Consider the following 12,590-nt stretch of genomic DNA (forward strand, 5'->3'; position numbering starts at 1 on the left):
TCACTCACATTCCACTGGGTAAACCCTGGGTCACACATTGGGTACTTGCCAGAACAGTGTTTGCTATGGTCTCCCAGCTCCATAGCAGCAAGCTGCAGTGTGGCCTCCTTGAGATGGCTCCCACCTCAGCTGTCCATGGCTGGTTGAAAAACAGTGCCCTTTACCAACACCAGATGGCTATGCATGCTCTGGATCAGCTAAGTTTGGGCTGCCTTTCTGAGCTACAGAACTTTCTGTGCCAAATTTGTCCATTGCATTTGTCTCTCTGTTCTCTCTCCTCTGTTCTCCTCTCCCCTGGGGTAAACCAACATGGCAGCTGCAACTGGCTTGGTTCCAACATACTCTTTCTTCTTTGTTCAGTGCACCCTAATTTTTGAGTCTCTAAGACACTCCAACTGTCCAATGTTGAATTTTAGTGAAATCCCTCTTTCACCCACCTTCCAGGAACAGTTCTCTCACTGCTTGAGTCCTGACCCACAGAGCAACTGGACATCTACCCTTCCTCTCTCTCCCATCTTGGATGTCTCCACACTGGGCATTTGCATGGAGAATGTCTTCCCTAGGTGAAAAATTGCTTTCTATTTAGTTCCTTAATTAATAGGTAGACAGCTCATTCTGTGAGCACTTTGCAGGCACTGACTGATCATCCCAGGTCCTTGAGAGGCAGGCAGGTCATTTATCTCCTTTGCTCAGAAAGGAGACTAAAGAACTTCCCAGGTTGCAGTAGGAAGACCCAGTTCTCCCATTGTAGGGAGCCCCACAATGTAGAGAAAATTCTCCATCTCTGTCCTCAACCAGATCTGAATGGTGCTTCTACATAAGGAGGGAATAAGAGAAAGTTAATGTAGATGATGAATTCATTGTAAAGGTGCTGAGAGAAGGGGTAAGGGATACAAGTTGGGGGTTGAGAAGAAGGTCATTCAGTAGAGTTCTTGCTGAACATCTGTGTGCTGAACACGTGTGCTAGCAGGTGTGTCCGTGGGGTGCCCAGAGAACCAGAATTCATAAGGGGAAGGCAAAGATGAAACAAAATCTTATTCTGGAGAGCAGCTGGCTCATCAAAATGGTTGGCCAAGGCATCTCTGAGGAAGTGATCTTGAGCTGAGAGAGCTGGAAAGTAGGATCTACCCTTTTTAACTTCCAGCAGGCATTCTGAGTCACTGTTTGCATTAGCAAGCCATGAAGTTCAGCTCTAATGTGGAGACATCCTGGTTCCCTAAGTGGAGGGCAATGGACTTGAGAGAACACCCCCAGACCCTGAGAGCCAGATTGTGGACCGCAGACAAAAGGATCTCTCAGGATGCTGGAACCTGCAGTAGAAAACCTCCTAGGAAGTCCCACAGGAGAACTGTGTCAGCAGCTTCTACCTACAGGCCCCAGTTAGCACCTGCCTTTCTGATGCTGGCTCAGGACACAGGTTTCCAGTGTACAACACCTCATGTGAAAGTCAGTGATTGTACTGAGTCCAGGCAGAGTGACTCTGAGATGGTTGAACTGATTTGCCATGGTTAATAAGGCCCTGTCCAACTGCACAGACCTGAGCAACAGTGTTCCCAATACCCTCCTTGGAGAGCTCAGGAGACCAGACAGGGCATGGGAAACCAGAAAGAGGTTGTTTTATAAAATTGGTCCTGGTACCAGGTTCTTCTACAGAAAGCCATCTAGCAAGGCTCTTTGAGTGGGTCAGTGTCTTCAACACATGTGTGGGATTCCCAAAACCATGCTGGACTTTGTTTCAATCAACACTGCAGGAAGAGGCCTGGGAGTGGCTGCCATTCTCTAGGAAGGTCTCTGTGCATGTGCCCCAGAAGATGCCCTTGTCAGAGATGATGTCCTGGGCTCTCCTTCCATTGTTGAAAGTCTTAGGCCCCAACACCCAGCTCCTGACACTATTCTGGATGCCCTGCCTCCACTGGAATTCAGTTTCCCTGTGCCAAGACCACATAGAGGAGCCTGCAGTCCAAGCTTCAGCTCCAAACTTTACTGTCCAACAGTAAGCTCATGTCCATTCTCCAGGTATCATGTCCCACAACAACAAACACCCAAGCACAACAATGGACCAGGCTCCAGTCTCCCTCTGTCCTCCTCCTCACCTGAAAATGCCAGCTCATTCTGCTGCTCTTCCTGACCTACCCACCCAATCTCATGACTGACTTCAGTGACAGACATCCTTGTCCCAATATCCTGAGGATCTATGGTTATTAGCTGGTACAGGAGTTTGGTGCCTGGTGGGACAGATGAGCCAGAGGTGGGCCCAGAGTCAGAGGCAGGCCTTTCCTATTCTCCAGTGAGTTGATCTCTCACAGGTCACTTAGGCCCACCTGCATCTGCACCCCATGTAGAGAAGGGAGGTTATGAAACTTATTTGGCAACTTTGCAACTAGGCTGAGATTAGGTGCCATTTTATAGGAATCACATAGGAATATACTCAGAATGAAATGAGAGCACTCTATGAATGCCAAGTCTTGGCATAAGTTCCATGCTCTGACAATATGTCAGCAAAGCATGGGGGGAAAGTCCAGCTGCTAGAGGTTGCCCATCAGAACCAAAAAATCCCGTAGCTGAGATTCTCAATATTCTCCTACCCTCCACCAAGGTCAGAGAGTCTGCTAGCATGGTGCAACCTTAGGAAAAGCAGTTTGGCAGGAATAACCAATATTTTATATGTGCAACATTTATTTTTCAGAATTCTACTTTTAGGAATGTATTCAACAGAAATAATCTGATTTGAGCACAAAGACCTGCATAGGAGATGAGCAAGATGGGATTACAGAAAATCAGAAGGAGCTTAAAAGTTGCCATCAAAGGGACTGTTAACAGTGGGGCTCCTGAAATATAAAGAAATTTGCTATATCTATAGTTGTCAACATGAGAATCTAAAAATCACTTTAGCTTCTAAACCCAAGGCACCTTACCACCCCCTCAGCTCCTATGACTAAAGATGCATGGGTGGAAGTACATGTGTGATGCACATGGAAGGAATGGTTTGGAGTTGGTTCCCAGCTCTGTCTGGTCCTTCATGAGTAAGAGTCTCAGCCAACCCCTTCAGTAGAGGAAAGGACCTGAGTGTGGATTTTCACCTCTTAGACATATTTCTCCCTCACCTGATTTTAAAAAGTAGTGTGATGTATTCCTGCATTTCTTTTGCAACAAACAGAGGCAGGGTGGTGTGTAGAGTCCACCATGTTGTCTTAGGGTGGAAAAAGTTACTCCTGTGGTGACCTTCAGCATCAACTGCCAGCAGTCCTGGATTGTAGCAAGTGGACCAGACCTCTCGACCAGTCAGTCTCAAGAGAGTATTAAAAGACACTGAAAAGGGCTGAGGAGATAGCTCAGTTGGTAGAGTGCTTGCCTTGCAAGCACAAGGCCCTGGGTTCGATCCCCAGCACCGCAAAAAAAAAAAAAAAAAAAAAAAAAAGGCACTGAAGTAAAGTGTGGTGGCACCACCTATTATCTCAGCAACTTAGTGAGACCCCGTTTCAAAATAAAAACTGGAGTGTGACTCAGTAGTAGAACACCCCTAGATCCAGTCTCCAGTACCACACTCAAACAAAAGACTTTGAAGTTGATGCTCCTCTCGCTGTGATTGCTTTGGACAATTACTCCTCTGTGAGGGGTGGTCAGAGTGAGAAGAAGGCACAGGGTTTAGGACAGGCCCCAGGCCCCACCTCATCATCAGTTGTAGCACATCAAGTTTTTGTGGAAACACAGGATGAGCAAGATGCTTTTTATCACTGTTTGGCCAGGGGATGGTAACCATGTCTCTAGGCACTGTGGACCTGAGTGGGGCTGTCTGTGGCATGGCAGGAAAGTGGATGCTGCAGGCTACCCGGAACTGGGAAGAGTGCCAGGGCCACCAGACCTCCTGGGCAATGCCTGACTTTGGCTCCAGCTGCATGTGTCCAGCAAACATGGCCCCAAGTCTTCTAGGCCAGACTGGACAAGGTAGGACCTTCCCAGCAGGCAGTGTGCTGTTGAGAAGGTCACATCCCCTGTCTTTGCAGCCAGGCCATCTGGTCTAAAGCAGGATCAGTGCCAGATTCTCCTTGTCCAGCTCCTGTATTTACCCCAAGACTAAACTCCCTGAGGAACGATGTGCAGAAATCCTGCGACAGTGTCAGTTTCAATCCCCTAGAGAGATATAAGCTGATCCAAGATGAGATCATGACTCCGCTGCTTGTCCTCACAAGCCCTGAACCCTCCCTATGTGCCATCCTACTTCCAATAAATGAGCCCACACCACTCTCCTTTGCTTGCTGACTCCTGTACAGAGCTAGGTGCTGGGGCACAGGCTGCAGGGACTCTGCAGCATGGAAAGAGGCTCACCAAGGGCCACTCCAGACTCAGAGCCAAGGATGTTGCCCACTATGGGCTGTGTCAGAGGCTAGGGAAAGCTTCTGCCTCCCTGCAGGGGCTAGACAAGTGGGGGGACTATGCCCCTTGCTGGGTGCCAATGGGAAGTCATCCTAGAGGAATCTGCTGTTAACTGGCTGAGGAGCCCTGACTCTTTGGAGGTGAGTTCAGAGGGCTCCCTGCACAGAGGTGAACCCACACCTCCCCACTATCCAACTGGGCCCTGGTGGCTGAAGTCAGGAACCTAAACATCCAGTAACTGGCATTTATAGGGCAGCTATGCTAGGGGATGCTTTCTATTTCCACTGTCCATGCACACACACTGAACTCAAGTGACAGTCACTGCTGGACACATGAAATGCTCCACTGATTGCTCCTTATGACCAGAAAACCCACCAGCTCTTGGATAGAAGAGGGGTGCATATTGGCAGAAAACTGAGCTGGGCACTAATTTTTTTTTCCCATGGTGCTGCAAGTTGGAAATACCCTTTAATCCATTAAGTTTTCAATTCTGTGAACATAATAAAAACTCAAATGCCATTTGAATTTGAGTTGGCCCCTTTTCCATGGGAAGCGTATGCATGTGCACAAGTTTAGTACTAAGAAAGGAAAGGGAGTTTTTCCATGCCTGCTGCAACAGTCTCCTGTCTCCTTCATTTTTCTGGTCTGTGAAGGATTTCAATAGAATATTATTTGGAGAAGGTGTCATGGAAGTTCTGCACCCACAGCTTATAACAATTGATGGACAAAATTACAGCAAGAATCCAATCCAAGAGAAGACTTACCAACATGAAGAAGACGATGGGGATTTCTATCAAGACCCAATGGAGTAGGCTGATGAACCCTGTGATGCCTATGAAGTAGAGCAGACCCCATAAGGATTCCCATCTACCATGAGTGCTCACAACCTGCTCTGCAAGCATATAGTTGGAAAGAGAGGTGACACTAGGAAGAAAGTAAAAATGGAGACAAAAACTTCTATTAGCATTCCTAAGCCTGGACAAGATGGGGAAATTGTGATCACTGGTCAGCATCCAAATAGTGTAATTTCAGCCCAAACTTGGATTGATGTTCTTTTGGACACTTTGAGAAGAAAACAACCCTTCACTCACTTTCTTGCCTTTTTCCTCAATGAAACTGAAGTTCAAGAAGAATGTCTGAATTTCTAGGAAGAAGTGCTGGGAAAGTCCTCCATGAATCGTGGGGTTGATAGTTCCATTTTCCAGAATTCCAAAAAACTTCACCTAACTATTGGGATGTTGGTACTTTTCAGTGATCAAGAGATCCAGCAGACATGTGAGATGCTACAATGCTGTAAAGAGGAGTTTATTAATGACATTTCTGGGGGTAAACCCTTGGAAGTAGAGATGACAGGAATAGAGTACATGAATGATGATCGTGGTAAAGTGGATGTTCTTTATGCTAAAGTTCATATAAAAGATGTCTAGAACAGGCTGCAGGAATTACTTGACAGAGTTCTGGAATGCTTTCAGGCATCTGGACTAATAGCAAAAGAGTGGAGTAGTGTGAAACTGCATGCTACAGTCATGAATACACTATTCAGGAAAGATCCCAATGCTGAAGGCAGGTACAATCTCTACATAGCAGATGGCAATATATCTTTCAAGGAAAGAGAGTCATTTGATGGCCGGAACATTTTAAAGTTGTTTGAGAATTTCTACCTTGGTTCCCTAAAGCTCAATTCCATTCACATCTCTCAGAGGTTCACAGTAGATGACTCTGGAAACTATGCCCCCTGTGGACAAATTGACTTCTCCTGAGGTGGACCTTGGAAAGCTGTGGAAACTGAACATCTCATGAGAACAACAGTAAGGAAACAGCAATATTAGCAGACTGTGGAGTATGTGGGAAGTGTAATGTACAAAGCTGCTCTCCCCACCCTTTCCATTGCAGCCATTTCCCTGCCTCCCAACCACTTGTCAGTCTGTGAACATCCTAGCTAGCTGTTGGTTCATCAGTCAGCTTGCAAGTATCCTTCTCCATTATTAGTTCCCTGTTAGCCTGGCGGTATTCAACTGCTTAAGGGTAGCTACCCTGCCATCTTTTGCTCTCTTGCTTTTCTCTCCCCCTGACTCTCTTTCTCCTCCTTGCTTTTCATGCTCTTTCTTGCACATGCCCTTTCTCTTTCCCTTTCTTTTCCTCTTATTTTCTCTCTTACCCTGCCGGGAGACACTCTGTTTGCTTAATAAACTCCCTTATGTGATTTCCTGTGTTCTGTGTGGTTTTCGTGGCATTCCTTATAGGAAGAATGTCCGCCCGAGGCAGAGCAGCAGAAGGAGGAGTGCTCCCAGCATGGCTTTGCCTGCTGTCCCATCAGTCCTCCCAGGTGCTCTGCTGGGGAGCTCCAGTCCTCCTCCCTCATCACATTCTTTGTCCCTCCATGTCCTTGCCTTCCTCCTTCCTTCATTCCTTAATCTTATCTTGATTCTTATATTCTGTTCTTTGAGCCTGCTTCTCAACCCTGTGTGTCAGGGTAGCTACATTGTGAGGACTGCATCTAACTACCATCAAGGATTTATCACTGGGAATGCACAGGTCATTTGTGAATAAATGCACTTGCCAAGTTTAAAAAAAAGAAAAGAAAGGAAAGGGAATTTAATTGTGTGATGTTAAAACTGGGGAATTTGCTCTCTACAGAGAGAGAAATAAAATTTATTCAGCTATATTCAATACTTAGCCAGAGTAAAAATTCAGTGAAGAGAACACAACTCCTACAGTTCTTAAAATGCAAATGGAGATCTGATTGCTATAAATACTGCAGACTCCATCAGGCAGGTCTGCCTGGCTCTGTGTGAACTGTATGAGACTGAGATCTAACTTGGCTTAGATAGGTGCAAAAGTTTAGGATCCTGAGGAAAAAAAAAGTTTCTAATCAGGAATTCAGGGGAAATCTCTAACTTAAGAGGGGGAAATTACTCTGAGTTTCCTAGTTTAAATATGTGTGTTCCTGGCATGGTTTCCAGCCCTCCAGAAATAGCATGGGTTCTGCTACCGGGTGGGGAGGATGGGAAAGAGCAGACTGGAAAGGCCTACTAAAAACGTGGTTGCTCCCTGCCCAGACATGACTGCTCCCTGCTCAGGCACAGCCCCTGAGGGTCAAGCCTCTATATGAGAGAAGAAATTACGCGGGGATTGGAAGCACAATGGCAGGCTATGGGAATTTAGTTTGGACTATAATAGAAACTTGCTTTTATTTGGACCAAGATGTTGACTTATGGACTTTGGGAGATTTAATCAGCAGATATGCTATTAAGAAACTTAAATCTAAGACTCAGAAATATTCATCCTCCAGGCCTCTTTGTCTTCTAGGAACATATTTTAAAAGGTTTTAGTAATTGACCTTGAGCAGTTTCCTATGGACAAAGAGATACTGAAAGCTGGGTGCAAGTTTCTTTTCAGAAGACTGGAAGGCATTCAGATGTAGAGGAGGATGAGTTAGCATGGGATTTCTGTAATTTACATTTGAAAGGTCTTGCTCCAGTGCCTCACCTTGCTCCTAGGAAAGAATTTAAAGTCACAAGGCCAAGAATTCCTACCACTGTTAATATGGCAGAGAAGGAATTAACAAAATTTTAGTTATACTCTATTTTTGAGCAAAATGACTCTCAAAGTTCTGAGGGACCAAAAAGAACTCATGTGTCTATTCCTTTTATAACATTAAGGGAGTTAAAATCTGCATGTTCTATGTATGGAGCAAACATGCCATTCATACTAAATCTCTTACAATCGATATGGAATGAGGCCTTACCACCGAATGATTGACTCCTGCTAGTTAGCTCCTACCTTTCTGAAGGTGACAATTTAACATGGAAATCCAATTGGCTAAGCATTGTTCTTGTTCAGATAAGGCAGAAATTAATAAATTGAATGGCGTTCAGATTATGTTGTCTATGCCTACCAGCTCAGGACAATTTGCTGGTTTGGGACAAAAATTGACTTATGATTTGAAAACTTATGCTCAAAGAAGTGCATGTGCACAAAGAGCATTGTGATGGGCTGACAGATCTGGCTCCATGAGAATGTTATAGGCCAGACTCTAAGGGAAATGACTAAACAGACTCCATTTTGCTCTGAGACTCCATGTTATGTAGAAAATAAGCTTCTCCCATGGGAACACACTGCCTCTGTACCCATCATCAGTTACTTAGTGTGACATGTTTAACAATACAGAATGATAATTCCTATGTAAAGAAAAATTGCTCTCTTTTGATTCCTATTGCTCCTAAACAATGTACCATGGGAACAGTGATTGTGTGGATGTTAGCAATCATTCTTTAGTTTGTACCTAGGTAAGGGTCATTCTGACCCACTTCCCCCTCTGTCGATGATCTCATGATGTTAATGTGTAATTTTGAATCATAGCAACAGACACTTACGATTAATGTAATTTTTGGTGTAAGAACCCCTACAACCCTGTGGTCGGGGCTTTTCTCCCAATAGCCATTTTTTGGGGCATTGTGTGAGTCAGCCGGCCGGCTTAATAAAGACCCTCAAATTTGGACTTCTCAGTGGTGATTGGTCTGTTCTTAAGTTGCGCCCCATAACAAAAATGAAGAGAATTACCTGTCCAGGGAGAGAAAGTTCTAGACCCCAACCAAATTTGGCAGGGGCCAGAGGAAAATTTTTCAAGTACCTTTGAGACTTTAGAGTACTGGCTTTTCTAAATGCTAATAAAGTTTGCAAACAACAAAAACTTTTAATGCCTTGCAACAGCCAATGCAATTTACCCATTTTAGGAGTTCAAAACTCAAAAAAAAAAAAAAAAAAAAAACAAAGGACAAATGATCTCACTGATAAGTGGATGATGACACATAATCAGGAGTGGGAGGGGGCAAGAATGGAGGAAGGAAGGACTGTATAGAGGGAAAAGAGGGGTGGGAGGAGTGGGGGAGAAGGAAAAAATAACAGAATGAATCAAAAATTATTACCCTAGGTAAATGTATGATTACACAAATGGTATGCCTCTACTTCATGTACAGAGAAACAAGATGTATCCCATTTGTTTACAATAAAAATAAATTTAAAAAAAATTCAACTGCCTAGTCCAAAACTTTATAATAATTAATAAAGCAATTTCCCTCCACCCTGTAGTTCTTAATCCATGTACTCTGTTATCTGAAATTCCAACTGCTGCTTGGTTTACTATGTTAGATTTAAAAGATGCCTTTTTCTGTGTAGCCTAGACTCTCAATCACAATATCTGTTTGTCTTTGAGGAACCAGATAGTGGATCTCAAGTAATATGGACCGTGTTGCCTCAAGGATTTGAAGATAGCCCTCACCTGTTTGGACAAACCCTAAGTAAGAACTTAACAAAATTTATAGATAAAACATTACGTAGATGACATCCTTTATGTGCTACCACATAGGAGAAATATCAAGGCCATTACAGAGGCTTCCCAGGGATAACTGGATACTGCAGGCCTTGGATTCCTGGGCATAGGGAATTAGGTAATCCTCTTTATCGTCTCCTTAAAAACCTTTACACCAAGGAACAACTGTCCTGATGTGGGAACCAAAACATACTAAAGGCTTTTAAAAGGGGCCTTACTTCAAGCCCCTGTTCTCAGCTTACCTAAGAAACAAGATTTAACCTGTATGTCACTGAGAGGAAAATAACCCTACAAATATTCACCCAAAATTGATGGATAGGCAGCCATGGACAAACCAGGTCAATAGCCAATGGCATATCTCAGTAAGGAGCTTAGCATAGTAGCTGTAAGGGAAAAAAAATGCTCAGCTTGGGACCCGCGGCCATTCTAGCCACCGCTGCACACTCCCACTGAACTGCCACCCGCTCGCTCATCTCAGTTGTGGTTCTCCAATAGCTCCCAGAAAAATGCACCACGGACACAGGCCTCATGCAAGAGACTTTATTATGCGGACGACTAACACGTCCGCTCCAGGGTGAAAAGAAAGGAATAAAAGGGAAGATGGTGTGTGCGCTTCTCCCAGATATTGGAATCTCCCGGGCTGGAAGGAACCAGTAGCAGAGGAGAATACTTGCAAGCTGACTGATGAACCAATAGCTATCTAGCATGTTAGGACGTAACGTGGGAAGCAAGAAAATGGCGGCAGCATAAGCCTGAAATTCCTGTAATGTAAGAGGCAGGCAGAGCACAGATTGACAGGTGGTTGGGAGGCAGGGTATCGACTTTATATTACATTCCCCCATTTTTGATTTTATAAAAAAATCTCTTTGGGTACATGGATGAAGGTCAATCTTCTGTAATTACTTCCTGCTGAGTGTGGACATAGAGCTGATTCAGGGGAGAGATAATCATGGCAGGAAGAGTTGGGGACTTGATAGTTCCTCTGGCACACCTGTAGCCAGGCTCCAATTTCTGTAAGATCCTGATATTTCTGTAATACAAGCTGATTAGTTGACACGGAAGTAAAAGGACAGGGGCTCCCCTTTTTCGGCTGGCATTCTATTGGAAGGAAAAATTTAGTGGTTAGGAAAATTACAAACAGGAATCCAGTCCTCATGGCTGGGCGTGGTTGGCTGGTGTTTCAGTTGTCTGGTTCCCAATTTCTGGAATGGGAGAAAGGGTGGAGGGCTTCATGATCTTCAGTCTGAGATGAAGGGGTCCCACAGGAGTGGCCAAGTATTGGTTGGAAGAAGCCTGTAGATTAGGAGCTGGAGAAGGGTTAGCATTTGACCAGAGATGAGGGCTGTCTCAGAATCCCTGTGGGAGAACTGTCCAGGTCATCTAAGAAACTCAAGTGAAAGGGTCAGTCCAAGTAAAAGCAAAGAGATTTAGCACTGAAAAGTATAAGGTGAGTTGGCAGGGCGCAGGAAGCTTTTCTGCCTTAAATCCTGGATGATTGGTTGAAGTCCTATAAGGCTCCTTTGGGAAGGGGATATTGGGCTTCTGTTTGAGCTGTAAGGAGAGGAATAGCAGAAGAGTCTTGGCTAAGGCGCATGGTGGGTGAGAAGGAAATAGAGGCACCCAATTTGGTTAGGGACATGAAGGACATGAAGGAATTATCAAAAGGTAATGAGTAAAGCCAATTTGTTCTATATGGCAGCTTATTGGAGGGGTTTGTAAGGGGTTATATGGTTTTTCCTCTACCCCGACAATAGAGGATTTGGCAGGGGAAGTGGGTCCCCAAAACTCCCGCAGCACTGAGAAGGTGACTCCAGTGTCTATAAGGAAAGGGATCTGCCTGCCTGCCACCATAAGGATCACCCAGGCTCCTGAGGGGTGATGGTCGTTGGGTGCAGAAGTCCCAGGCCCCTTCATTCAACCATTGCCAATCCCAGCAAGTTGCTGGAGGGAGGGGCCAAGGATGACCTGGCACTTCTCTGAGCACCAGGGCAATCCATTGCCCGATGTCCCAGTTGGTGGCATTTGGACAAGGACTTGGGTGCTGCCGGGGGTTGGGGCAGGCTCGTGCCCAGTGACCCTCTTGCCCACACTTGAGGCATGAGCTTGGAGGCCTTCTGGGAGCTTGGATGCCCCTAGCAGTGGATAGTTGGGCAGGTCTAACTGGCTGAAAGGCTTTGGCCAGCATTTGGTATTTTAATTTTTGGTTTTTTTCTTCCTTTCCGTTATAAACCTTGAATGCCACTGCTAGAACCTGTGGCTATGGGGTAAGGGGCCCCCTATCCAACTGCCTCAATTTAACTTTTATGTCAGGGTAACTTTGGGAAAAGTAATAAGTCATAAGTAGCTGCCATTCCTCCGGGGTTTCAGGATCCTGGTTAGTGTACCTGAGCATGGCCTCTGTAAGGCAACTTAGAAATGCTGATGGGTTTTCATCTCTGTCCTGTATTACTTCCTGAAGTTTGTCATAGTTAATGGGTTTAATAGCAGCCTTTCATAGACCTGCAAGGACACAGGTTTGAAACCTATCCCACTGTAGACACCCAGTCTCGGTATTATAGTTCCATAGGAGCTCCCTATCTGGTACTGCTTCAGCCCCAATGGGGTGGGTTGGGGTCGATTGATGAATCTCATCTGCATAATTGTGTGCCCGTTCCCAAACTCTCCTGTGCTCCTCAGGGGTTAAATGTCATGCCAGGTAAGGTTATAAGACTGGGTAAGGTACTGAAATTCCTTAATGAAGTTAGCAGGGTTGGAGGTGAAGGAACTTAGCCACTTCTCTATTTGGGACAGATCGGACAGTGAAAAGGGAACATGGACTCTGATTACTCCCTCTGTGCCAGTCACCTCCTGTAAAGGAGATAGGACATGTGCACGAGACTGCGTG

At 45.1% G+C, this 12,590-nt stretch overlaps 1 pseudogene; it reads left to right on the forward strand.

The window, feature by feature from the left end:
- Positions 1-5,051: 5,051 nt before the first annotated feature.
- Positions 5,052-6,134, forward strand: LOC124980892 (activating signal cointegrator 1 complex subunit 1-like; annotated as a pseudogene).
- Positions 6,135-12,590: the final 6,456 nt, after the last annotated feature.

Source organism: Sciurus carolinensis, chromosome 3, assembly GCF_902686445.1.
Source record: "Sciurus carolinensis chromosome 3, mSciCar1.2, whole genome shotgun sequence".
Taxonomy (NCBI): Eukaryota; Metazoa; Chordata; class Mammalia; order Rodentia; family Sciuridae; genus Sciurus; species Sciurus carolinensis.